The 25,214-nt window shown below is 47.2% G+C and overlaps 1 protein-coding gene across 11 annotated transcripts in view; it reads right to left on the bottom strand.

Moving 5' to 3' along the window:
- Positions 1 to 25,214, bottom strand: part of R3HDM1 (R3H domain containing 1) — a 476,151-nt gene that overhangs the window by 330,385 nt on the left and 120,552 nt on the right. The gene's annotated exons all lie outside the window — the stretch shown is intronic.

Below are 25,214 nucleotides of genomic sequence, written 5' to 3'. Positions count from 1 at the left end.
GCTGGGGGTCCACTAGGACAGATTTGGGAACCACTGGTTTATTGTATAATCACTGTCAGGTCTATCCTGTAAAGTGCGGCCGCGTTTACCCTGCTCCCAACCCGCGTTCTACTCACTTTCCGGCCGCGTTAGCCCTTCCTGCAATCCACAACCCCCTTTAACCTACCCTTACCGCGTCCTAAAATCCCCAGGCAACCCCTTCCGCACGTGGCATGTATACTGCATGCAAACGAGCGAATTAGCTATTCCCTAGCATCCAGTAACCCGCGCCCCGACTATCGCTATTTTACCCTGCCGTTTTGCCGCGCGTTTAACCTGCTAACTTACCGCCTACCCTTACCCCTGCGTTAGAGGCAGGGGTAAGGGTAGGCGGCAAGCTTTCCCCCAGCCCCCGCTCACCTGCCCTGGCCGCGTCCATGGATACTGGTCTCCGGGGCAGCCCGAGTCCTCTCCTCTCCTCCCGAAGCAAAAAAAAAGCGAAAAAAAAAGTTGCAAGAGAGAGAGGGGAGAGGACGGGCAATCCTACGCTCAGCGACAGTGTAAAGCGACGAAGCGACTTACTTTTGCAGCCCCTCCGGACATCGGACGACCTCTCCTGACTCCAGCTGCTCGTGAAGATGGACGCCTGCACGGCCGCTGAAGGTGTGACATCACATGCCGTGACGCCAAACGTCGTGACGTCACGTCTTCAGCGGCCGTGCAGGCGTCCATCTTCACGAGCAGCTGGAGTCAGGAGAGGTCGTCCGATGTCCGGAGGGGCTGCAAAAAGTAAGTCGCTTCGCCGCTTTACACTGCCAGTCCCTTCTTCCCTCCTCCCGGAGCAAGGCTGCTTTTCGCGCCCTGCTTCGGGAGGAGGGAAGCAGGGACTGGCAGTGTAAAGCGACCTCTCCTGCCTCCATTTTACTGTATAGGCGCTCTATACAGTAAAATGGGTTGCGCGGGCCTAACACTTCACGGTCGCTTCGTAGACGCAGCTTGCATTTGCAAGCTATTTACATACAGGATCGAGCGGTAGGTGAGCTGCACTGTGCGTGCGGCAACCGCGGGTGCGCCGGGCACTAACGCAGCTCTTCCTACCGCTCGTTACTGGATAGACCTGTGTATCTGATGGGCAGCTAAGGGGAACAGTCATATTGTTACCAGTCTTTCATCTCTAACATACCAGTTCAAATCCCAGCTCAAGTAGTCTGTGTGAAATGAGAATGGTCTCAGTCCAGTTCTATAGGTCATTACAAACATTCACATCATGGCTCCTGTTGAATTCCTATTAACCTGTGAATTCTGCAGTCACTAATTTGTGACAAGGTCATGATGAAACAGAGAACATCTGATTTTATACATTTTTTTCATCTGTGCTCACTCATCTTGTTTATAATTAGGACTCTTCGTTTTTAGTTTTTATTTTAATTTGCTTGAGAATTTCAAAGTGATAACAATTAGTGGAAAAAATTATTTTTATTACAGGAAAAAAAAAAAATCAGTGGAAATGTCATTTTTCCACCGACTTTATTACATTGAAATCCCCAGAAAAAATAAATTAAAAACTGAAAAGGAAGGTCCCTATTTATAATGTAAACCTCAACTGGATCAACCCCCCTCTCCTCCCTCGCACTTGCACTAGACCTACCCGCCCTGCCCTACAAAGAACCCTCAGTACACAATCCATTAAAGCAGTCAAACTCTCCTCTACCATGAGCAGAGCATTTTCCCTTGCCGGCCCCACCCTATGGAATTCCCTACCTCCTGATCTACGCACTGAGACGTCAACTCCTAAATTAAAAAAAACCCTAAAAACATGGTTGTTCTGTCAAGCCTACCACCTTTCGCCCCCGTCTCCACGAAAAATACTTAACAGGCAACCGAGTAGTTGACCTGTGATGCACATTACTCCCCCTCCCTTAAGAACGCTGTCTTGTATTAACCCATTCCTCTTTGTATTTTGTATTATAGTTGCTGTATACACTGTTGCTACTTTGCATTTTATATAGTTTTTCTTATTGTAGCACCTTAAGTTACTCCATATATAGTTCTAGTTCCTAACACATTTATAATCACTCATATTTATTTTGTTAATTGTCTTTCAACTGTTCTTTGTAAGGGCCACGCCCAAAATTATTTAGTTGTATGTAAACCGATATGATGTGCAAACGGCTATCGGTATATAAGAGACTATAAATAAATAAAAGAATGTATTCAGCTACTAGACGAATAAGACACTAGCATCCATTTTTGACAACTATCAATAAAGCATCAAGATGACTCACATTAAAAGGCAGGGATAAATAAGCAGGAGAAGCCTGAGGACTTCCAAAACTAGATTTAAACATATCTTTCTATTTCTTTGTGTTAGAGGGGAAATTATATTCTTTGCAGTTCTGTTGGTGAATGGTGTAAGAAAAATTAGACCTTCAAAAAGGCATTTTTTAAAGGAAAAAATCTGGGACAATTAGCTGCTCATAACTATTGCTTTGAAAACAAAAGCTTAAACAAGTTTGAAGCAATCTCGCTCCCACCTCTCTCAGAGCTTGCATATATTATAATTGTTCAATAGTAAGAAAAGACTAGTTGAAGAAAAATTGCAATATACATATAACATTCAGAATCTATTAATCGATTTTTAACATCCTTGTATTTTAAATTTTAAGAATGTTAAAATTAACATAAAAAATACCCAATATAGATTTCTAAAGTGCTATGTTGGCATGTATACTTCTTTTCTCACTGTTTTACAGAAGCTTCTAGGGTTACTCCACCTTGCACATAAGAAAGCAGAGTTGCTTACCTGTAACAGGTGTTCTCTCAGGACAGCAGGATGTAGTCCTCATATATGGGTGATGTCATTAGGCGGAGCCCTATTATGGAACACTGAGCATGCCCAGCATACCATGCCATGATCCCTGTGTCCACAAGGGTCTCCCTTCAGTCTCGGTTGTAGGAAAAAATTACGAGCGAAAAATAAAAGAACAAAACTTAAGCGGTCCCAACTCCGCGGGGTGGCGGGTGGGTTTCGTGAGGACTACATCCTGCTGCTCTGGGAGAACACCTGTTACAGGTAAGCAACTCTGCTTTCTCCCAGGACAAGCAGGATGGTAGTCTTCTCATATGGGTGATTAGCAAGCTACAGGCTGACTCATATTACAACAGGCCAATAGCAGACAACTCGTGCAACAGGCTGGAAGGAGTTGGGCATTATACTGGAAAAAAATTTTTCAACCAAAAAATAAGGGATATAACTAATATACAACAAACGCAACAAAATTCAACTAGTTAATAATTGTTATCGGCACCTTATTAAGTCATGGATTCATACTTGTCGAGGTCAGTACGGGGGTATGAGAATCATTAAACCCCTGTCCTGCTGTAGCTTCACGAGAGTTTTTTGGCTATGAGCAGAATCGGAGGAGACATATATAGGGGGCCTTTGTTCCAGGGGCGAGCAAAGGCGTCCATGGCTAATGCGTTTCGTTGCCTGTGTAGGGAGCAGAATCTGTCTACTTTGTGGTTCAATTCAGACGCAAAGAGGTCGATGGTTGATTGACCTCAGCTTTAGAAGATTTTGCTCGCTACACATGGATTCAGAGACCACTCATGGGGATAGAGATATCAATTGCGATGGTCTGCTAGTAAGTTCGGTATGCCTGTTAAGTGGCCTGGAGATGCATGGAGTGTGCAAGGGCCCAGGCCCAGATCTGCGCGGTTTCCTGGCAGAACCGATAAGAGCCTATGCGTCCCTGCTTATTTGAGTACCACATTGCCACTATGTTGTCTGTCTGTATCCACACAGTTTTGTGTGAGAGGCAGTGTTTGAAGGCATAAAGGGCATACCATATGGCTCGAAGCTCTAGGAAATTGATGTGAGACTGTTCATCGAGCGGAGTCTACAAATCATGGGTTTGGAGGTTGTAAATACGAGCTCCCCAACCCAAGTTGAATGCGACCGTGGCCAAGGTCACCTGAGGAACTGGTTACTGGATGGGTGACATGGATCAGGACGAAAGCAGTTAAATGGTTTAGAGCCACTGAATTTTAAAGTGCACTGAGTTTTTCCCATGGCTAGTCTGGCCATAGGAGTGACGTGGACCGTGGAAGCCATGTCACCCAGCAATGGGAAGACTTGATGGGCTGAGGCTATGTTGCATGCGCGCAGAGATGTGGACAGTTTGATAGTATGTTTGGCTCGGTTGTTGGGCAGGAAGGCCTTTTGGATTGTAGTGCCCAGATCTGCTCCGATGGAGGCAAGGAGGTGAGACAGATCCATATGGGATTTATGGTAGTTGATCAGAAATCCCAGCAAATTTAGTAGATTTATAGTGAATCTTAGAGAATTTAGAGCTCCTTGTTTGGAATGACTCCTTATTAGGTAGTTGTCCAGGTAAGGAAGCACGTGAATGCTGTTTTTTCGTAGATAAGCGGCAATCACTGCTAGGCATTTGGTGTAATACACGGGGTGTCGAAGCTAGTTCGAATGGCAGAACTTGATATTGAAAATGCTGTTGACTCATTATGAAGCGTATTGAAGGTCATGAGAATAGAGTCAACCTCCTTGTTGTAGTAAGGGAAGCATGGTGCCGAGAGACACCATTTTGAACTTTTCTTTCTGAAGAATTTTGTTGAGATTTCTGAGGTCCAGGATGGGCAGAGGTCCTCTGTTTTCCTTGGAAGAAGGAAAAAGCAGGATTAAAATCCTCTGCCTTGCTGTGTCCGGGAAACAGTGTCCTGAGCCCTGGTCCTCAGTAGGATGGACTGTTCTGTTCTCTGGCAAGGTTTCAAAATCCAGAAGCCTGCCCAACTGGTGGAGCTGGTGTGATCTGGATATCAGTTGTTGACGTGTACGTGCTTTTTGAAGTGGACTGGTTGGTCTCACACAGGAACTGGATAATACTCGTGTGAGCGGTAAAAGGTCCTTCTAGCATCCCTCTTCGCTGGTTTTCTAGCAGAGGAGGGAGGATTTGCAAGAAACGTAGAGAGCTGTCGCAGGGTCTTGCGGTGGTCTTGCAATTGAGCCATTGTCTGCTGGACTTTGTGCATGAAGAGATGATCTGCGGTGCATGGCAGATCAGCTAGTTTATCTTGGACTTCGGGCTGTAAATCAGGGGCCGTAAGCTAGGTTCACCATCTAGCACTGAGTTCTGTTGCTGGCAACAGGAGGACGTTTCAAAGCAATCACATATTCGAAAGTCACGTTTATGGCAGTGAGGTTCCCTTAGTGTTGTGTCAAACATAGCTGGTAAAGAGCAATATGTGACACCAACATGGATCCCCGAAGATTTTACGACCTAGACCCTCCCGTAAACTTCTGGTCCTCTTTAGTGACCAGGTCGAAAGGGATGTTATTTGGAGGTATCGTCTCCACTTTTCTGGAGGAGAAGACTCCGAGAGGAGGTTGGTTAAGGTCTCGATGGGATCGGTGCCGAAGCGGGACTAGAGTCCCCATCACCCTTAGAGGATCCCAGGATAGGTATAGGGGCCCATGGAGGCTTAGAAAGATGAGTCCGTGTCAAAGACTTAGGCTGTCATTAGTAAGGTACCAATGAGGGCAGCGAGGCGGTGCCGCAATGGTGCTAATATCCATGGCTCTGGTGTTGGTGAAGGTATGGGGGCCGGCATCGATTGAGGTGGTAGATTCCGGAAGGCATAGAGGACAGCCTGGTGGACAAGGACGTCCAGCTCCTCCCTGGAGTTGGTATAGGTAGCTACAGGGGGAGGCAGGCTAGGCGTTACTGGCACTTCCACATGGATCTGTGGTGGCTCAGTACCAGGCACCGGTGTCTGTGGGGAATGTCTCGGTGCCTCGGGAGCAGAGGAGCATGGAGACTCTTGTACCTGGGCCATCTTCGCAACTGGCTTGATGGACATCAATGCCGATATGGTATCTGTGCCGGCACCGAACGCGGAACCCTGTCGGTGCCAGCGACAATGTTTCCCTTGGTGCTCGGCCCAGTCATTCTCCAGCACAGAGGAAGCTGCCACTGATGTCCAGGATGGCATCGGTGACTGACAGTCACCGTGCTGGTGACGATGTTTCCCTTGCTGCTCTGCCCGGTCATTCTCCAGCACAGAGGAAGCTGCCACCGATGACATGGATGGCATCGGTGACGGTCACCATGCCTCTACTGCTCCTGGCATTTTTCGCCTACGGATTACATGGGGGCTCTGGTTGAGGTCCCAAAGTATGGAGAGTTTTCGTTAGTCGAGGGCACTGAGGCATCGATGGAGATATCGAGGGCGGCATTGACGGTGTCGTCGACGGAGGCCCCAACTGTATCGATGGTAGCTGCGACGGGATTGATGGCGGCCTCCACGTCATCAATGGGAACCGTTGACGCCCTGATCCCTCTAACCCCGATGAATCCAGTGGAAGATCGCAGCAAGGACACCCGTGGGCATCGTGGGGTGGACTGAGTGTGATAGACATAGGGAGAGAAAAAAAGAGGGCCGCAAAACGGTTGGTAACTCGGGGGAACAGACAGTGAGGTGACAGGAACCGACCGGAGAACACAGAATAGTTCTCACGGAGGGTCGATGAAAATGTACGCGAAAGGAGACCCGTGTAGGGAAACCAAGTTTTTCCGTGAGGAAAAGTTGTGAGAAAAAAAAAAAACAACACACAGAGCTCCTAAACGCGAGGCAACTGCAGCGCGGAAAAAGACAGACTGAAGGGAAACCCCTGTGAACACAAGGATCATGGCATGCTGGGCATGCTCAGTGTTCCGTAATAGGGCTCCGCCTAATGACATCACTTATATATGAGGACTATCCTGCTTGTCCTGGGAGAAAAGTTATTTTACCTACAACTTCATTTCATTAATTCAAACGCCATAAATTTTTTTTATGTCTATGCTATCTAAACTGCTAACTAATTTTTAATTACATTTTTATAACCCAGTTTCCATATAAACAGAGAATGCTGTGGTTGCCTGTTTGAGTAGTACTCTCCTAATGTCTTATTCAGCATAGTTGTTTACCTGTAACAAGTGTTCTCAGAGGACAGCAGGATGTTAGTCCTCACACACAAGAGACATGACTTGAAGCCCCGACACAGAAATCTTATGTCAAGCATGCCCTAAACCATGCAGCAACGCAGGGTCCCTTTCCAGTCTTATAACAGAATTAAATATAAATCAAGAAATTGGATAAACTTGACTCCGCGGGGGGCAGGCAAGTTTCGTGATGACTAACATCCTGCTGTCCTTGGAGAACACGTGTTACAGGTAAGAACATGCCGTACTGGGTCAGACCATGGATCCATCAAGCCTAGCATCCTGTTTCCAACAGTGGCCAATCCAGGCCATAAGAACCTGGCAAGTACCCAAAAACTAAGTCTATTTCATGTTATCGTTGCTAGTAATAGCAGAGGCTATTTTCTAAGTCAACTTAATTAATAACAGGTAATGGACTTCTCCTCCAAGAACTTATCCAATCCTTTTTTAAACACAGCTATACTAACTGAACTAACCACATCCTCTGGCAACAAATTCCAGAGTTTAATTGTGCGTTGAGTGAAAAAGAACTTTCTCAGATTAGTTTTAAATGTGCCATATGCTAACTTCATGGCGTGCCCCCTAGTCTATCTGAAAGACTAAATAACCGATGGTAGTCCTCACACATGGCTGAATCTCTAGCTACAGGCTGCTCCCCAACATAAAAGGGGACCAACAGGCACCCCCCCAACCAGGTGCTAATGGGCACAAAAATGGTGCTGTTGATAACAGAGGGAGACAGCTTGAATCCAAACAATGGGCCTAGGCGAGAGATATTTGGGTTCTATACCTCAAACAGATTCCAGAGGACAGATTGGCCAAACCTATTGTTGCGCCAGCCATTTCTATCAAAGCAATAGTGAGATAATGCATGGAGAGAACTCCATGTCACAGCCTTGCAGATCTCCTCTATAGGAATTGCTCACAAGTGGGCCACTGACTCTGCCATGGCTCTGACAGAATGAGCCTTGACATGACCCCCAAGATGCAGTCCCGACTGGGCATAACAGAAGGAGAAGCAATCTGCTAGCCAATTGAATAGTGTCTGTTTGACAACGGCAATTCCCAACTTATTCCTATCAAAAGAAAAAAAAGTTGTGTGGACTGTCCCTATGGATTTCTGTCCACTCTAGATAGAAGGCTAAAGCTTGCTTGCAGTCCAAACTGTGGAGTGCTCATTCACCTTGGTGCAAATGGGGCCTGTGAAAGAATACTGGTAGGATGAGGGACTAGTTAAGATGGAGGAAGTCCATCACCACCTTAGGCAGGAACTTAGTGTGTGTCTCGCAAGACTACCCTATCATGATAAAACTTAGTGCGAGCTAAGGTGACAGTCACCAAAAATATGACCTTCCAGGTCAGATACTTCAGGTCACAGCAGCGCAGTGGCTCAAAAGGAGCTTTCACCAGCTGAGCCAACACCATGTTAAGGTCCCAAGACACAGCAGGAAGCCTTAGGGGAGGCCTCAGTTGAAGCAGGCCCCTCATGAATCATACAACTATAGGCTATATAGAGATGGATGTACCATCTACAACATGATGGAATGCGCCAATTGCATTCAGATTAGCTGTAATGGAGTTGGATTTTTTTTATTCAGATTCTGATAGGTGTAGAAGGTAATCAGTTTTTATGTGGGGCAGGAGAATGGATATAGGGCATTCTATTCACACCACACAGAAAACCTCCTCCACTTCAATCTATAGGACTTTCTAGTGGAAGGCTTTCTGGAAGCCACTAGGACCCAAGACACATCTCGAATGGTTGCAGAAATAACCTCAACATCCAGGCTGTGAACGACAGGGTCTGGAGATTGGGATATTATAATCTGCCTCGATCTTATGTGTTGAGATTTGGGGAAGTCCTCAGACTAACTGGTCTCTGGATGGACAACTCCCATAGGAGTGGAAACCAGACCTGTCTCAGCCAATAAGGTGCTATGAGGATCACAGTCCCTCTGTCCTCGCAAACCTTCAAGGAGAGTCTTCACCACTAAGGGAATCGGAGGATACGCATACAGAAGACCCTTACCCCAATGACTGGCAAGGTCGTCAGAGGCTGGTTTGCCATCTGACCTATACAGGGCACAGAACTGAGACACCTTCCTGTTTGAAAGAACATGAATTGATCTAAACCTGGGCTCCCCCAGAGACAGAATATCCGGTTTGCACACTCCCTGATCCCAGGGGCCACTTCTGAGGTCTGAAGGCACAACTAAGTCTGTCCACTACCATATTCTCTGCCCTGGCCAGGTTCATGGCCCTGAGTACCATCCCGTGGGACAGGACCCTTGACCAGATCTGGACTGCTTCCTGATATAGGAAGTACGATCCTGTACCTCCCTACTTGCTGACATACAACATCGCTACCTACTTGCTGGTTTGGATCAGAACTTTTTTGGACAGATGATTACTGAAGGCCCATAGCACATACCTGAATGCCCAAAGCTCCAGGAAGTTGTTTTAACAAAAGCTTTCCTGAACAGACCAGAGACCCTGGGTGCTGAACCCATCTACATGAGCTCCACAGCCCAGGGTGTATGCATCTGTGGTTAGGACAATCTGGGTAGGAGAATGTCGAAGAGAGATCCCCCCATTCCATATTTGAAAGTACCCACCGCTAGGACGAGTTCTGGCGAGATTGGGTCACTTGGAGGCAATCCTGGAGGTTCTGCACGGCCTGGCACCACTGTTACCTCAGGGCCCATTGGGCTCTACACATGTGTAATTGTGCCAAAGGAGTGACATGGATGGTTGCAGCCATATGGCCCAACAGCCTCAACATGTGCCATACTGACACCTGCTGAATCTCTGCTGTGATGGTTGTCAAAATGACAGCCCTTTGACTAGGCAGGAAGGCCTTGGCCTGAGCCATGTCTAGCAGGGCTCCTATGTAGTCCAATTGAGGAGGCAGATTGAGATGGGACTTTGAGTAGCTAATGACCTACCCTAACAACTCCAACACCAACATGGACAAGCGCAAGGACCTGACGGCCCCTGCCTGAGATGTGTTCTTAACCATCCAATTGTCCAAATAAGGGAAAACATGCACCCCACCAGGCTGCGGAGGTGCATTCCAGAAAATGGCCAGGCATTTTTGTGAAGACTCATGGGGCTGATTCTAGCCTGAACGGCAACACCCGGTATTGGAAGTGCTGTTTTCCTACCACAAATCGGAGATACCTCCTGTGACTGGGGAAGATCTTGATGTGAATGAACGTGTCCTTTAGATTGAGGGAGCATAGCCAGTCCCCTTTTTGCAGAAGGGGGGGATCAAGATGCCCAGAGAAACCATTTTGAACTTTTTTTTTTTTTTTATAAATCTGTTCAAGGCCTTTAGGTCTAGGATGGGATGAAGTCCTCCTGTCTTCTTTGGAATCAGGAAGTACCTGGAGTAAAATCGCTGCCCTCTTTGCCCTTGTGAGACAGGCTTGATCTCTATGGCTTTAAGACAGTGGTTCTCAACCCTGTCCTGGGGACCCCCCAGCCAGTCAGGTTTTCAGGATATCCACAATGAATATGCATGAGAGAAAATTTGCATACACTGCCTCCATAACATGCAGATTTTCTCTCATGCATATTCATTGTGGATATCCTGAAAACCTGACTGGCTGGGGGGGTCCCCAGGACAGGGTTGAGAACCACTGCTTTAAGAGGAAAAAGAGCTCCATTAACAGTACCTCCTCTGATGTGCTACCAGCCCCCAAAACAAGCTCAGAGGGCAATTTGGTGGGACAACCAATAGGTTCTATTGGTACTCTTGACGGACGACGGAAAGAACCCACTGGTCAGAGGTTATACTGCATCACTGGTTCATGAAGAACCGCAGCCTGCCCCCGTCTGGAAGATCCAACTTCCTGAGTAGGGGTGACTGGCCTACGCTCCCTACAACCCAGTCAAAACCCTGTCCGTGGCGTTGACTAAGTGACGGCTGGGGGGCTTGGGGGGGGGGGGGGGGTGGTCTCTGCTGCCTGGGATGGACGTGGGAGCCCTGATGCTGTGGACGGGAACAAGGAGCAGAGGATAGTACTTTATTTGGTGAAAGAAAAATACTTCCCTTGCCCCAATCTCGTTGAGATCCTAGAGGACGACGACGGGTCCGGAGTGCTGGTGGAGAGTTGTTGGAGGGTTTCACGGTGGTCCCAGAGCTGGGCTACCGCATCCCTCACCCTATCTCCGTAGAGATTCTCCCCAGTACACGGCACATCAGCGAATCATTCCTGTACCTCGGGTCAGAGATACGAGACCCAAGCCATACTGCAGGCACTGATTCCCGCTACAGAGACCCTCAATGCCGCTTCAAAAACATCATAGATTGCTCGGACCTTGCGTTTTTCACACTCCAAGCCCTTATGCACCAGCAACATGAGGGTTTCCCTACTGCTGCTGAGGCAGAAGTTCAGCCACCTCCTGCACCTGCTTCCAGATGTCCTATAAGTACTGGCTCATGCAGAACTGATAGGAGGCTATGTGAGAAATGAACATGGCTCCCTAAAACACTTTTCTCCCAAGAGCATCTATTGCTCTATGGTCCTTCCTCAGGGGTGCAGAGTATGGGTCCGAATATGGGTCCAAGAACGCTTGGCTCTCTTGAGAGCGGAATCAACCACCACTGACTGGTGGAGCAGCTGACAATTATCAAATCCAGCAGCCTTCTGGATGAGGTAGGCCCTGTCAGCCATCTTAAAGGGAGGTACTGTGAGGGGGGTGTTCCCATATTCTCAGTAGCAACTACTTAGGGATATCATGTAACAGGACTGCCATGATCTCCTTAGTAGCTCCACGAACTGGAGAAACACAAGCATTTTGTGCCTGGCATTCTCCTCCGACAGTAACTGAAATGGGATGGCTTCCATCACCACCCTCCAAAACCCCTCGAAGGTTAAGTCCTCAGGTGGAGACTTCCTTTGCTCTTCTGGAGAAGGGTCTGAGGGAAGACCATCAAAGCCCTCTAAGGACTCCATGGTATCATCCCCCCAGGGGTCATAGGGACCCTCATCCTCATTGTAAGCAACCGGGGATGGGGCCCTAAGCACTCTGCCTTCATCCAGAGGTTCAGGCACCAGCAGGGCTGGATGGAGGGCTACAGGCCTCATCTCTGCCGGCCTGGGTGGAACTTTCTCCTCCGAGGAAACAGCAACAACCACTATATCAGTTGGGGGAGAGGCTGTGGAGCTCCAACATACACAGACTCCGGTCCCAGGAACAGACTCCAGCTGGATCAGTAACGCACCAATGAGCACATTGAGTTTCTCCAACAGCAGTTCTGGGACAGATAGTACTGGCTCCGATGCTACAGAACAGATACCCTGCATTGCCCATTCCACCATCAGCTAGACTCACTGCTCCAACTCCTTCTCGAACTTTACTGATGCCAACTGGGAGGAAAGAGGAGTGGCCTGATACTCTTTGGACCCACGAGGCCAAGTGGTGACTAGCATCAGGGTCCGGTGGAGACCACTGTGGACCCCCACCCGGCACTTTTGGAGGACTGGTGCTCCTCGCCACGGGGTCGTTTCAGGGGCATCACAACATGTGCCAGTGCATCCCCGTTCTCGGCACCATGCATCAATGGGGACCAGTGCTGATGCTTCTTCGGCTTCCCTTGATGCCTTCCCCGGTGCAAAGGCCGATGAGGACCTTGATGTCCTCTGCCTGGAGAAACTTGACGGTGATTGGTCTCCAGCGCTCTTAATCTGATGGCACAGACAGTCCAGACATTGGCGGTGGCACAGTGTCCACCAATGCAACCGAGAGGATCATCGATGCTAATGCCGCCGATGCCTCAGTCTTCCTCGACCCAAAGAGTTGATCCATCTTGTCAAGCCGAAGATGACACATAAGCGGCAACCCCAGTTGTCATACGATGACCTCAAGCAGAGAACACGTCTCATGAGGGTCATAATGGATATGGTCCTCTGGCACAGAGGACATTGCCAAAAACCAGATGTGGCCATGATGGGACAAAATAAAAGTGACAAAATCAAAACAGATGGCAGAGGGCACTGAAGCACTGTCGCTACAGAGTAATCGACCGAGAAAGGAATCCTACTGATAAATAAAAACCCCGACTAGGGGGACGATGCAATACAGTGCGCTCAGCCGAGCACTGTATAACCAGCAGTTGGAAATGGGTTAAATAGGCGCTAATCCACCCCCTAATGCAATAGGGGGATTAGTGCCTATTTAACGTGCGTCCAACGAGGAGTGAATGAGATAGCCTCATTTACATGCATTTGCATGTGATGAGTGCTATTACTCATTCACTCCAAATGCAAAAAAATAAATGTGCGTCTCAGACTCACATTTATCGCTCAGCTATTAACGCCTGTCTGGAGGAGGCATTAATAGCTGAGCGCATTGAAAAAAGTACAGAAAAGCAGAAAAAATTGCTTTTCTGTACTTCTTTAAAAGTAAAAAAAAAAAAAGAAAAAAAAACCTCAGCCGGCCGCATTGAAGACCAATGCAATATGCTCGGTGTCTGTTTTAATAACTGGCTGGCTGCGTTATGAAAACCGATGCCGAGTTTATCAGCATCGGTGTTCATAACCGGCAGACCACCAGTAACTGTGGATTGTGTTAGCAAGGAGGCGCTAGGGTCACGCAAGTGACCCTAGCGCCTCCTTGCTAGCGTGACCCCCTAATTTGTTTATAGCATGGCGCACCCTTGCGGGCGCCATGCGCTCATTAAGAAAGCAGGCGCTGAAAAGTCAGCGCCCGCTTTCCGCGTTTAATATTGCATCAGCCCCTAGGAAAGCTATCAGGATGGACCGAGAGGGACCCAGTGTCGAACACTGAAAAATCTGCAAATGAAGTGGGAAAGTTTTCCAAAAATAGGCCAAAAAGGCCAAGATTAGAGCTCACCAATTATGATGCTGCAACTCCATGGAAAGAGAGAGACTGGAGAAGGACTTCTCGTGGACACATGGTATAGGGCATGCTGGGCATGCTCAGTGTACTAAGTCAAACTTCTAGAAACTCTGACATCAGTTTTCCATCTCAGGGCCCATCTGTGCATGTCAGATCCCTTGATATACAAATGGATTCTACTTAGAGTCTTGAAAAACATGTCTCACTGTTGGTAAGAAATAGCTATCTGAGAATTAAATTGCTTAGAGAAGTTAAACCATTCCTGGATATTACGGTTTTGAGGTCAGTGATTTTTGCTTTAGTGCTGTCTTATATTGATTACTGTAATGCTCTGTTTTTGGGATTGCCTGCTAAAACTATTCAAAAATTGCAGATCATTCAGAATACAGCAGCTCATATTGTGACAGGAAGTTCTAGAACTCCTCCTTCTGGGCCATTATGGATTTGCATTGGCTCCCAGAGGGTGCCAGATGCAAATTTAAGAATTTGGTTCTAGCCTTTAAAACTCTAAAAGGAGTAGATTCACAGCAATTGAAAAATCATCTCAGCTGGTATAAGCCTACTAGAAGCTTGAGATCCTTGAAAGGGGATTACTTGAAAGTTCAAGAGGTTAAAATGTTGCGACATTCTCACCTGAAGGTAAAATCTCTCTCAGGAATAATTCTCCAACTTTGGAATAATTTGCCTTCCCGTTTGAGAGAAGGTGGTGATCTGTTAAAATTTAGAAAAGCTTTAAAAACTTGCTTGATAAAAGAATTAATTCAGCAGGGTTGATGAAAGGAATTGTTTACCAGGGTTGACTGAGCAGACTTGAATTATCTCTATTTTGGAAAATATATTTTAAAATTGTTTAAATTCCTGTTGTAAATTGCTTAGGAAGATATAATATGTTGAGCAATTAATAAAGGCTTTTAAACAAGCAAACAAATAGATAGATCTGATGATGTCACCCATGTGTGAGGACTACCATCCTGTTTGTCCTCAGAGAATTTAACTGCATTTATACCGGTGCCAATCTGATTTGAGCTTGTTTCTAGTGAATTATGTTGATGTTTTAAATACTAATTTCATTCCTGTCTAATTCTTGTTTTTCCTCATTGTTCTCAGGGAAAGGGACACAATATTTCATAGAGTTTGCTCATTAAAGGAAAGCAACCTCTGCTCTCAGATTCTTTCTTTAAACAAAAATAGATGTGGAAATGCTGGAAGTGAAGTAATGCAACAGCCGTTGGGGGCAGCAATCTGTACTGAGACCAGGAGAATGTGTTAGCCTATTAGCGTCTAATTCTGTGAAAGTAGGACAGATATTACTCATCTCATGGCAGAACTAATTAAGATCAAATGGGCCTTCCACATATCTAAAAGTTCACCAAGTCTGTTCTGGTTTCCTAGGAAGAACCCAAAAACGAAGAGCAGAAATATTAAGGTAGGTTCAGATTAAAAGCTGCAAGTCAGAGATATCTCAGCCACTGCATATCGCCTTCTTATTTCTAGCACAAAAGTGATGTCCCACTAAGGCAATTGTGGAGGAGAAAAACAATGGTAAAAGACCCCAGAAAAGGAGGAAACTTGATGGAGGGCAGGACTTCCACACCAGGAATTTCAATGGGAAAGAGCAGAAGGCCTAGTAGTTAGAATAATGGACTGGGGGGGGGGGGAGAGCTTGAGAGGGAAACCTGTACATTGGCTGTACTGTACATTTGGATACCTGCTGCGACAAAGATGCCAACTCCCGACCCCGCTTCCTGGAGCCAGCTGAGTTAAATCTGTGATGCACAACGGCATGCCGCTGCTGGTGAACTGAAGCCATGTGCTTAAGGGACACACCCCTCTGGCCAATTTCACAGGTAATTCCTTCCTACGTTTGTTGGCTTTGGAGTTTAAGATGGGGAAGAAAAGGAAGCTTGAAGGCTTCCCTATCTATGCCTCAGGTAACCCTCACGTTGTCCTCGCAATTAACTCTCAAAGGGGCCAATGCAATATAGTGTGCTCAGCCGAAAGCACTATTTAACCCGCATAAGGTTGTGGACATGTGTTTTGGACAAGTGTCCACAACCTTTTGCTATAAGAGGACTAGTGCATCCAAAATGCACGTCCAGCCCCCCCCCCCCCCCGCGAAACCTACAGCGCTCATCACATGCAAATGCATGTTGATGTGCCTATTAGCTAGTACCCCCAATCTAAAAAAAGAAAATAAATAAAAAATAAAAAATGGGCACTTAGCATGCACATTTTAATGCTCAAAAATTAATGTCTGCCCAGAGCTGGTGTTAAGTTTTGAGGCACCCCAAGCCATGCTCAGAAGAGCAAAAAATACAGTTTTTTTTGTGGTTCTTCAAACTCAATATTGTTGCAATGCTAAGCAGGAGGAACTATAGAAAGCTGTAAAAAAAGCTTGACAGTAGTCAAGTTAGGAAAAGGGAAGCTCAATTTGTGAGCATCCATTTTCCTAAGCCGAGGCTGTACCCAGGTTAGGAAAAGTGATGTTCAGAAAATTGAGTGTCCGTTTTCCTTACCTGCGCACAGCCACTTCTATGGGCGCTCGATGGCATGGAAGTGTTAGGGACGCACAAATTATCCATTGTGCGTCCCTTTTAGTGCATCAGCTCATTAGAATATTAGATTGAGCGTGAGTTAAAAAAAATATGCGTCCAGGTTGGACGCAATTTTTTTGCACGCATGTTGTTGCATCGGCCCCAAAGGGTTTAATTTTTCAATTCAAGTTATGGGCTCAGTCAAACTAAGAGCTAATCGCTCCATTCAACAGGAGATGTCAATCTTTCCGAGCCCGGATAGTCCTTCACTACTGCTTTTCAGTTCATTTTTCTTGTAAATGTGTCATTCAACATCAAGGAGTTTATTATATATTTTATGATCCTATTCATTTGGAAGATTTTTTGAAAATAAAGTCCTCTGTTACTAATGTGAATGTTGTTCCATAATTTTTTGACCTTGATAAAAAAAATTGGTTTTTTCTGTTTGCATAATAGTTTGTAAACCCTCCCCTTATATGGTCTGATTTTACAGCATGTAACTGCTGGTGGATGTGTCTGTTTTTTATAGTCTTCTTTTTGTTCTGCAGAATTGCTGTTATGTTTCTTTAAATCAAGTATATCTTGATTTAAAGAAACATTGAAAATTAATGAAGTACAGAACGGATTGGGAAACTTGGCACCCTAGGTTCAAAATTTGCTTCTGCCACTAACGTGTTCTGAGGTTTGAAAAATCGCTCTCTACCACTGCGTCATATACTCAGACAACTGTCTCAGGAATGGACTCACTGTACCTGTATTGAAAGGTTATGAATTACCCTGGTTTATGGTACTATGTAAATGTGAAGATGAGGAAATGAGAAGGAAACCTAAAAGAATAGCTGTGAGAGTTAAAAATATGCATGAGACATTGAGACTGTTTAAAAGTGCCATCTTGGAAGCCCGGATAAAATACATTCCACAATTTAAATAAGATTGATGACAATCAAAAGACTACCATCATGACTAAATGTTACTATAAAGGAGACTGCTAAAGTAAAAAAGGAATTGGTTAAACAAGTACAAAAAGATATACTCCCACCAAGAGTATACAGATGTGGGAGCAGCTTTCTTGTAGACCTGGTAAGGTCTGCCTGATCAATATGAAACTCAGCAATTGCAACTTGCTCATTACACTCTCAAATCACTCCAAAGCACAATGTCCTACCTCCCATCATTTAGCCTGCGATAGGAGGTAAGAGATGAATGGACACAATCCTCCTGTAAGGAATTCTTGCTATACTTCATACAAGAATGCCTAAAAATAGAAGAGAGGTCCTATGAGGTAACAGGAAAGAAAATAAAAACTGGCAAATTAGATGACATTAATAAAGCAGGCCAAGACTAAATTTGAAGAGAAACTTATGAAAGAGGCAAAGTTTATTAATAAAAAAAAAACTTACAAGCACATCAAAAGAAGCCTACAAGAGTGTCAGCTAGATCATTAGATGATCAGGGAGTAAGCAGAGTTTCTTACCTCTAACAGGTTTTCTCCTAGGATAAGCAGGATGGTAGTCCTCACACATGGGTGAATACCAAGCTACAGGCTGCTGCTGAACTCTAGTAAATTCTCAGACACTGAACCTGGCGCCTAGGGGAACAACTACGATACTGTGAAAAACAGAGAGACACAGCCTGACCCGATAAAAGGGCCCTAGGCAGGAAGAGTTGGGTGTTTTAACTTAAGGAGGCTCCGCAGGACAGCATGCCCAAAGCTGCTGTCACTACGGTCAACAAATGTGTGGAGAGAATTCCATTTTGCAGCCCTACAGATCTCGACCACGGGGACAGCTTCAAGTGGGCTACTGATGCCCCCATGACCCTGATGGAATAAGCCTTGATGTGGCCTCCAAGCTGAAGTCCGCCCTGCACATAGCAAAAGAAAATACAATCCGCCAGCCAGTTGGATAATGTGTGCTTGGTGACCACAACTCCCAATTTATTCTTACTGAATGAAATGAAGAGTTGTGAGGACTGTCTGTGGCCTGCTGTCTGCTAAAGGGAGAAAGCCAAGGCCCTTCTGCATTCCAAGCTGTGCACAGCCCGTTCACCTTGGCGAGAATGCGGCCTGTAAAAAAAAGTAGGCAGGACAATGGACTGGTTGAGATTAAAATCAGTCACCACCTTAGGCAAAAACTTAGGGTGAGTGCGCAGAACAAACCTATGGTGAAAATTTCTTGTAAGGTGGATAAGACACCAATGCCTGAAGCTCACTGACTCTGCACACCAAACTAACCGCAACCAAAAAGATAACCTTCCACGTCAGGTACTTCAGATTGCAAGAGCACACAGCTTGAAAGGATCTCGCGTGTGAGCTCTTCAACCTACGTCCCCTGATGATGTCACAGCAGGGGAGGAGCCAAGGTCAGCGGGAGCAGTGGGTGTATACTATTGGCCATGTGGCCAATAGTATACACCCACTGCTATACTCTTCCCCATCACACATGGAATTTCACTTAAAGATTCAACTGTGCATTTAGTCTCCTGCAAGATTTTAATCTGCTGGACTCTATGCAATCCGATCATAAAGCTCCATCCTCCAACCAAGTTGATCTAACCTTTCATTGTGATATAATATACCATATATATATATATATATATATATATATATATATATATATATATATATATATATATATATGGTATATTATATCACAATGAAAGGTTAGATCAACTTGGTTGGAGGATGGAGCTTTATGATCGGATTGCATAGAGTCCAGCAGATTAAAATCTTGCAGGAGACTAAATGCACAGTTGAATCTTTAAGTGAAATTCCATGTGTGATGGGGAAGAGTATAGCAGTGGGTGTATACTATTGGCCACATGGCCAATAGTATACACCCACTGCTCCCGCTGACCTTGGCTCCTCCCCTGCTGTGACATCATCAGGGGACGTAGGTTGAAGAGCTCACACGCGGATTGCATATATATATATATATATATATATATATATATATAAATATAATATACCCTGGAACAGTACTGTCCCATTGATTATTCTCCTTCCACAAAGTATCTGAGATGCCAATTAAATCTACCTTTTCATTCAGTGCTTCACATTCTAACTCTTCCATCTTATGTTTTCAGATTTCTGGCATTAGAATAAGAAAATTATTCCTTACCTGCTAATTTTCGTTCCTTTAGTACCATGGATCATTCCAGACAGTGGGTTATGTTCCCTGTCCAGCAGATGGAGTTAGAACCAAAAACTCCCAGGGGAGGACCTATATAGCCACACCTCCCTCGCCTCAATCCTCAGTAACTGGACTAGCAAAGCCAAGACGAGAAGAGACAGAACCAGAGGAATCAATTAATCTCAAAAATAGAGAAAAAATAACAGCTGTGACAGCAACTAACTTGTACTCAAAAAAACTGTAACTGAACTTGCAAACAGCACTGGGTTCAAAGACACAGCTCGCAATAACTAGAGATACAGAGTGAAAATATTGTGAAGACAGGAAAGCAGGGATGGCCCACAAAGAACCCCCAAAACCAGGGAGGGGTCTGGAATGATCCATGGTACTACAGGAACGAAAATTAGCAGGTAAGGAATAATTTTCTTTTCCCTGTATGTACCAGGATCATTCCAGACAGTGGGATGTACCAAAGCTTCCCCATCATGGGTGGGTTGCGGACAGCCCTGCCCGTATGACCCTGTCTCCAAGCTGACCGTGAGACGGCGCGCGAATGTCTAGACGATAATGTCTTGCGAAAGTGTGGAGAGACTTCCATGTGGCCGCCCTACAGATTGCCTGAGAAGAAACTGCAGAACGTTCCGCCCACGACGTCGCTTGAGCGCGGAGAGAATGCGCCTTAACAGCTAAAGGTGGAGACTTACCCACTCAGATGTATGCGGCTTTAATCGCTCCTTTCAGCCAGCGAGCGATTGATTGTTTGGATGCCATGCAACCCTTCCTGGGTCCCGACCAAAGGACAAACAAATGATCGGAGAGTCGAAATTCATTAGTGACCTCCAAATAATGTATCAAAGAACGTCGGACATCCAACTGACGTAGGTCAGAAGAATCAGAGGATAAAAATGACAGAAGCTCTATCGATTGGTTGAGATGGAAAGTCGAGACCACCTTCGGCAGAAAAGATGGAACTGTCCGCAGGGATACTCCCCCTGGCGTGAAACGAAGGTATGGCTCCCTACATGATAGAGCTTGTAGTTCAGAGATCCGACGTGCTGAGCTGATCGCCACCAGGAAGATGGTCTTAAGGGTGACATCCTTGAGTGTGGCCGAAGTCAGAGGCTCAAAAGGCGGTGCACATAGAGCCTGGAGTACCAAATTGAGATTCCAAGAAGGACAGGGTGGTCTAATTGGAGGCTTCAAGTGTTTTACCCCCTTTAGAAAACGTAGGATATCTGGATGTGAGGCCAGAAGCTCCCTGTCATTACTACGTAGGAAGGCTCCCAACGCCGCCACCTGCACACGAAGAGAATTATAGGCAAGGCCCAAATCCAGACCAGCCTGTAGGAAGGAAAGCACATGTGTCACCGAGGCCTGCGTTGGTAGAATCGATTTTGACTCTCACCATTCCTCAAAAACCTTCCATACTCTGACATAAGTAACCGACATGGATGTCTTCCTAGCTTTCAGGAGCGTGGAGATGACAGATTCTGGATATCCGCGCCGTCTCAATTGACGCCTCTCAAAAGCCAAGCCGCAAGACAGAAGCGATCTGTCTCCTTGAAAAATATTGGTCCTTGGCGAAGAAGACGTGGCAGATGACTGAGCCGAAGAGGGCAGTCTACTGCCAGATTGAGAAGATCTGCAAACCATGGTCGAGGTCACTCTGGTGCAACTAGGATCACCGGACCTTGATGCGTCTCTATCCGTCGGATAACCTTGCCCACTAGAGGCCATGGAGGAAAGACATACAGGAGACACTGTCGAGGCCAGGGAAGAACCAACGCGTCGACTCCTTCCGCGCCGCGCTCTCGCCTGCGGCTGAAGAACCGGGCGGCCTTTCCATTTGTCGTGGTTGCCATTAGATCCACATGGGGTCTCCCCCAATGCTGTACTATCCTTCGCATTGCGTCCTCCGAGAGTTCCCACTCTCCGGGATCCAGGTGTTGTCGACTGAGAAAATCTGCCTGAACATTGTCCACGCCCGCTATGTGCGAAGCCGCTAGCCGCTGTAAGTGTAGCTCCGCCCATGTCATCAACTCGGTCTCAAACGAGACTAGATGGCTTCTGGTGCTCCACTGGCGATTGATGTACGTCACTGTGGTTGCATTATCCGAAAAAATCCGAACCGCTCGACTGCGTACCAGTGGGTAGAACCCCTGCAGTGCTAGATGGACTGCTCTGGTCTCCAGCCGATTGATGGGCCAAGTGGACTGTTCCATTGTCCATCGGCCTTGGAGAGACCTGTCCTGACAGACCGCCCCCCAGCCGGTGAGACTGGCATCCGTGGTGACGACCACCCAATCCGGGTTCTGTAGAGACACTCCCGTGAGCTAATTGTTGAGGGTCCAGCCACCACTGTAAGCTGAGCAAGACAACATCCGGGATGGGCAGTACTGCTTGAAAATCTCTCGACACTGGGTTCCATCGCGAAAGCAGAGACCTCTGGAGAGGCCCGAGATGAGCGAAGGCCCACGGAACCAAATCGATTGTTGAGGCCATGGTTCCCAGTATCTGGAGATAATCCCACGCCGTGGGAGCAACTAGTGCCATGAACCGTGTTACCTGAGCACGCAGAGCCCGAGCTCTGTCCGGGTGCAGAAATACCTTGGCTCGGCTGGTGTCGAAGTGTGCTCCCAGAAAATCCAGCGATTGGGACGGTATCAGTTTGCTCTTTGAGAAATTGACGATCCATCCCAGAGGCTGAAGAAGCTGTACTACCCTGCCTACAGCACGGTAACCCTGCGTCCTCGACTTCGCCCGAATGAGCCAGTCGTCTAGATAGGGATGTACAAGGATACCCTCCTTGCGGAGCGCCGCCGCCACCACTACCATGATCTTGGTGAAGACACGCGGAGCCGTCGCCAGACCAAAAGGGAGAGCACGAAAATGAAAATGCTGTCCCAAAATCTTGAAGCGTAAGAAGCGCTGATGATGGTGATGGATCGGGATGTGAAGGTATGCCTCTGTAAGGTCCAAAGAGGCCAAGAATTCTCCCGGATGCATGGCTGCTAACACTGAACGGAGCGTTTCCATACGAAAACGAGGAACTCTGAGACACTTGTTGACCGTCTTGAGATCTAGGATAGGTCGAAAAGTGCCCTCTTTCTTGGGAACCACGAAGTAGATTGAATAATGACCTTTTCCCAGTTCGGAGGCCGCTACCGGTACTATCGCCCCCAGCTGTAGCAGTCGATCGAGAGTCTGTTGGACTGCTAATTGTTTGAGACGGGAACCGCAAGGAGAAAACAGAAAACGATCTTGGGGTTCGTGTACAAAATCTAATATGTAGCCTTGTCTTAAGATGTCCAGCACCCATTGATCCGACATAATTTGGGCCCACTCCTTGTAAAAGAGAGTAAGGCGACCCCCCCCAGGTGGGGGATCCCCTCTTTGGTCCTTCTGGCATCATTGTGAAGCCTTCGAGGAAGGACCTGCCCCTTGAGTATCCTTACCGTGGCGGCGCCCTCGAAAGGACCGGTTCCAGGTGTGTGATCGTGTAGAAGGAGCCCGAAGTGTCTGCTGTCTAGTAGGACGCGACCTCCGTTGATTCCGGTACCTATTTCTGGAGGAATAAAAAGATCTAGAAGAACGTGGACGATCTTCTGGTAGCTTGTGCACCGCATTCTCATTAAGACATTTGATGATCTGATCCAAATCTTCCCCAAATAGGCACCTACCCTTGAAAGGAAGGGAACTCAGGTGCGTCTTAGACGAAGCATCTGCCACCCAGTTGTGTAGCCACAAAAGACGACGAGCGGACACCGCCGCCACCATGGAACAAGCGAGGACCCATAACAGATCATAAAAAGCATCAGCTCCATAGGCAACCACCGCTTCAAGTCTATCAGCCTGAATAGTCTCTGCCTGTGGCAAAGATTGGGAAGTGAGAAGCTGTTGTACCCAACACAGAGCTGCTCGCTGTGCTAGGGAACTGCAGTTAGCAGCCCTCATCCCCAACGCTGAGACTTCGAAGATACGCTTGAGGTAAACCTCGAGCTTGCGATCCTGGACATCCTTCAACGCCGTCCCGCCCGTGACCGGGATGGTAGTATGTTTCGTGACCGCGGATACCGCTGAATCAACAGCAGGAACCTTAAGAATCTCCAAGAAATCAGTGGGGAGAGGGTATAACTTTTCCATGGCTCGACCGACTCGAAGATTGGCCTCAGGAGTATCCCACTCCCTTGAAATCAATTGCAAGATGTTGTGATGCATGGGAAAAGCTTTCGCTAGAGGTCGTAAGCCCGCTAGGAGAGGATCCCCTTTCTTAATCTTCGGATCCTGAGCCACAGGATCCGGAGGAGGGTCAATGTCCATTTCCTGGAGGATGTGAGGGATGAGATCATCCAATTCCGCTGCTTGAAAAATACGGAGGACCCTCGGGTCGTCACCTTCTACCTGGGCCGCCAGGGAGGGGATCATCTGCATCTGGATCTTGCCATGGATCCCCCGACGGTTGTTGCAGCGGTATAGGAATCACGGGGGGGGGGGGGGGCTGAGTGGACCCCGCACCCCCAGTGGGCAAAGAAGCCCTCCCTAAGGGAGGGTCTGCCGTCGAAAGCTGTGTCAAGCAGGCCAGTTTGGGGGGAGGGGGACCCCAAATTCCAAGATTCGGATCCCTGCTCTGTAAAAATGCCTTGTGTATTAAAACAATGAATTCTGGTGAAAAAGCGGGAAGTGCTGATGAGGGGCCTCCCGAGACGTCGTCCCCTTGCCTGCCCTGGTCCGTTGCGCTCCGAAACTCCATACTGTTAGAGGAAACCTGGAGAGGAGAGTCGACGTCCTCCTCAGAGAGAGCTGCCTCCGAGTCAGCTGAGAAAATGGCTGCCGTTCCCGCGCTGAGGGGAAATGGGGCATGCTGCTTCCTGCCAGCGTGGTCCGACTCTCCTCCAAGCTGCCTACCAGGTAAGCCATACTCCCCCTCAGGAAAAGCTGAAGAAAATCCCTCTGAGGTCTGCTGAAGCCCGTGCCGAGCTCCGGAGCCGTTCGGCGATTTTTGCATCGTGGCGGGAGGGAGGGGGAGGGGGAGGGGTGGCTGCGGCGCGCGGCAACAACTGAAGCAGCAAATTAATAAAACTCTTCGGCCTCCGGACCCCTCACCGTCCCCAAGAGACCGTCGGGGAAAAACGCCGTCCTGACGGTGAGCAGCTCCGGGGAATGGGTCGTCGCAGAGCTGCAGGGCGGGAACTCCAATCACTCCCTGAAAGGGAGGAGGGGAAAAGGAAAACTCCGGGGGCTAGGGGGAGCGGTCGGCACTACAGACTTTTACCCCTCATAAATTTCTGTTCCTACCAACGACTGTAAATGAAATAAAAATAACACTTACCACACTCTAGCCAGGCAAGGAAGAGGAAAAAAAAACCAAAGAGATAGGAAGAGAGAAATAAAGTGACAGGCAAAAAACACAGCCTGTCAGCAAGTTCCTGACAGGAAAACAGTGTCTCTCTTTGAACGGAGTGGTCCTGTCAGAACACTACAGAACCTATCCCCTTAGAAGAAAAACCTTTATCTAATATTATTTAATTGATTCCTCAAAGAGAAAATAAAACTAGAAAAGTGCTGGGGACCACCGTGTCCCCTGCTCAATCTGCTGGAGTTAGAACTATACTGAGGATTGAGGCGAGGGAGGCATGGCTATATAGGTCCTCCCCTGGGAATTTTTGGTTCTAACTCCATCTGCTGGACAGGGAACATAACCC

This window comes from Rhinatrema bivittatum, chromosome 6, assembly GCF_901001135.1.
Source record: "Rhinatrema bivittatum chromosome 6, aRhiBiv1.1, whole genome shotgun sequence".
In the NCBI taxonomy this organism is placed as follows: domain Eukaryota; kingdom Metazoa; phylum Chordata; class Amphibia; order Gymnophiona; family Rhinatrematidae; genus Rhinatrema; species Rhinatrema bivittatum.
This window is presented reverse-complemented; position numbering and strand designations above follow the sequence as displayed.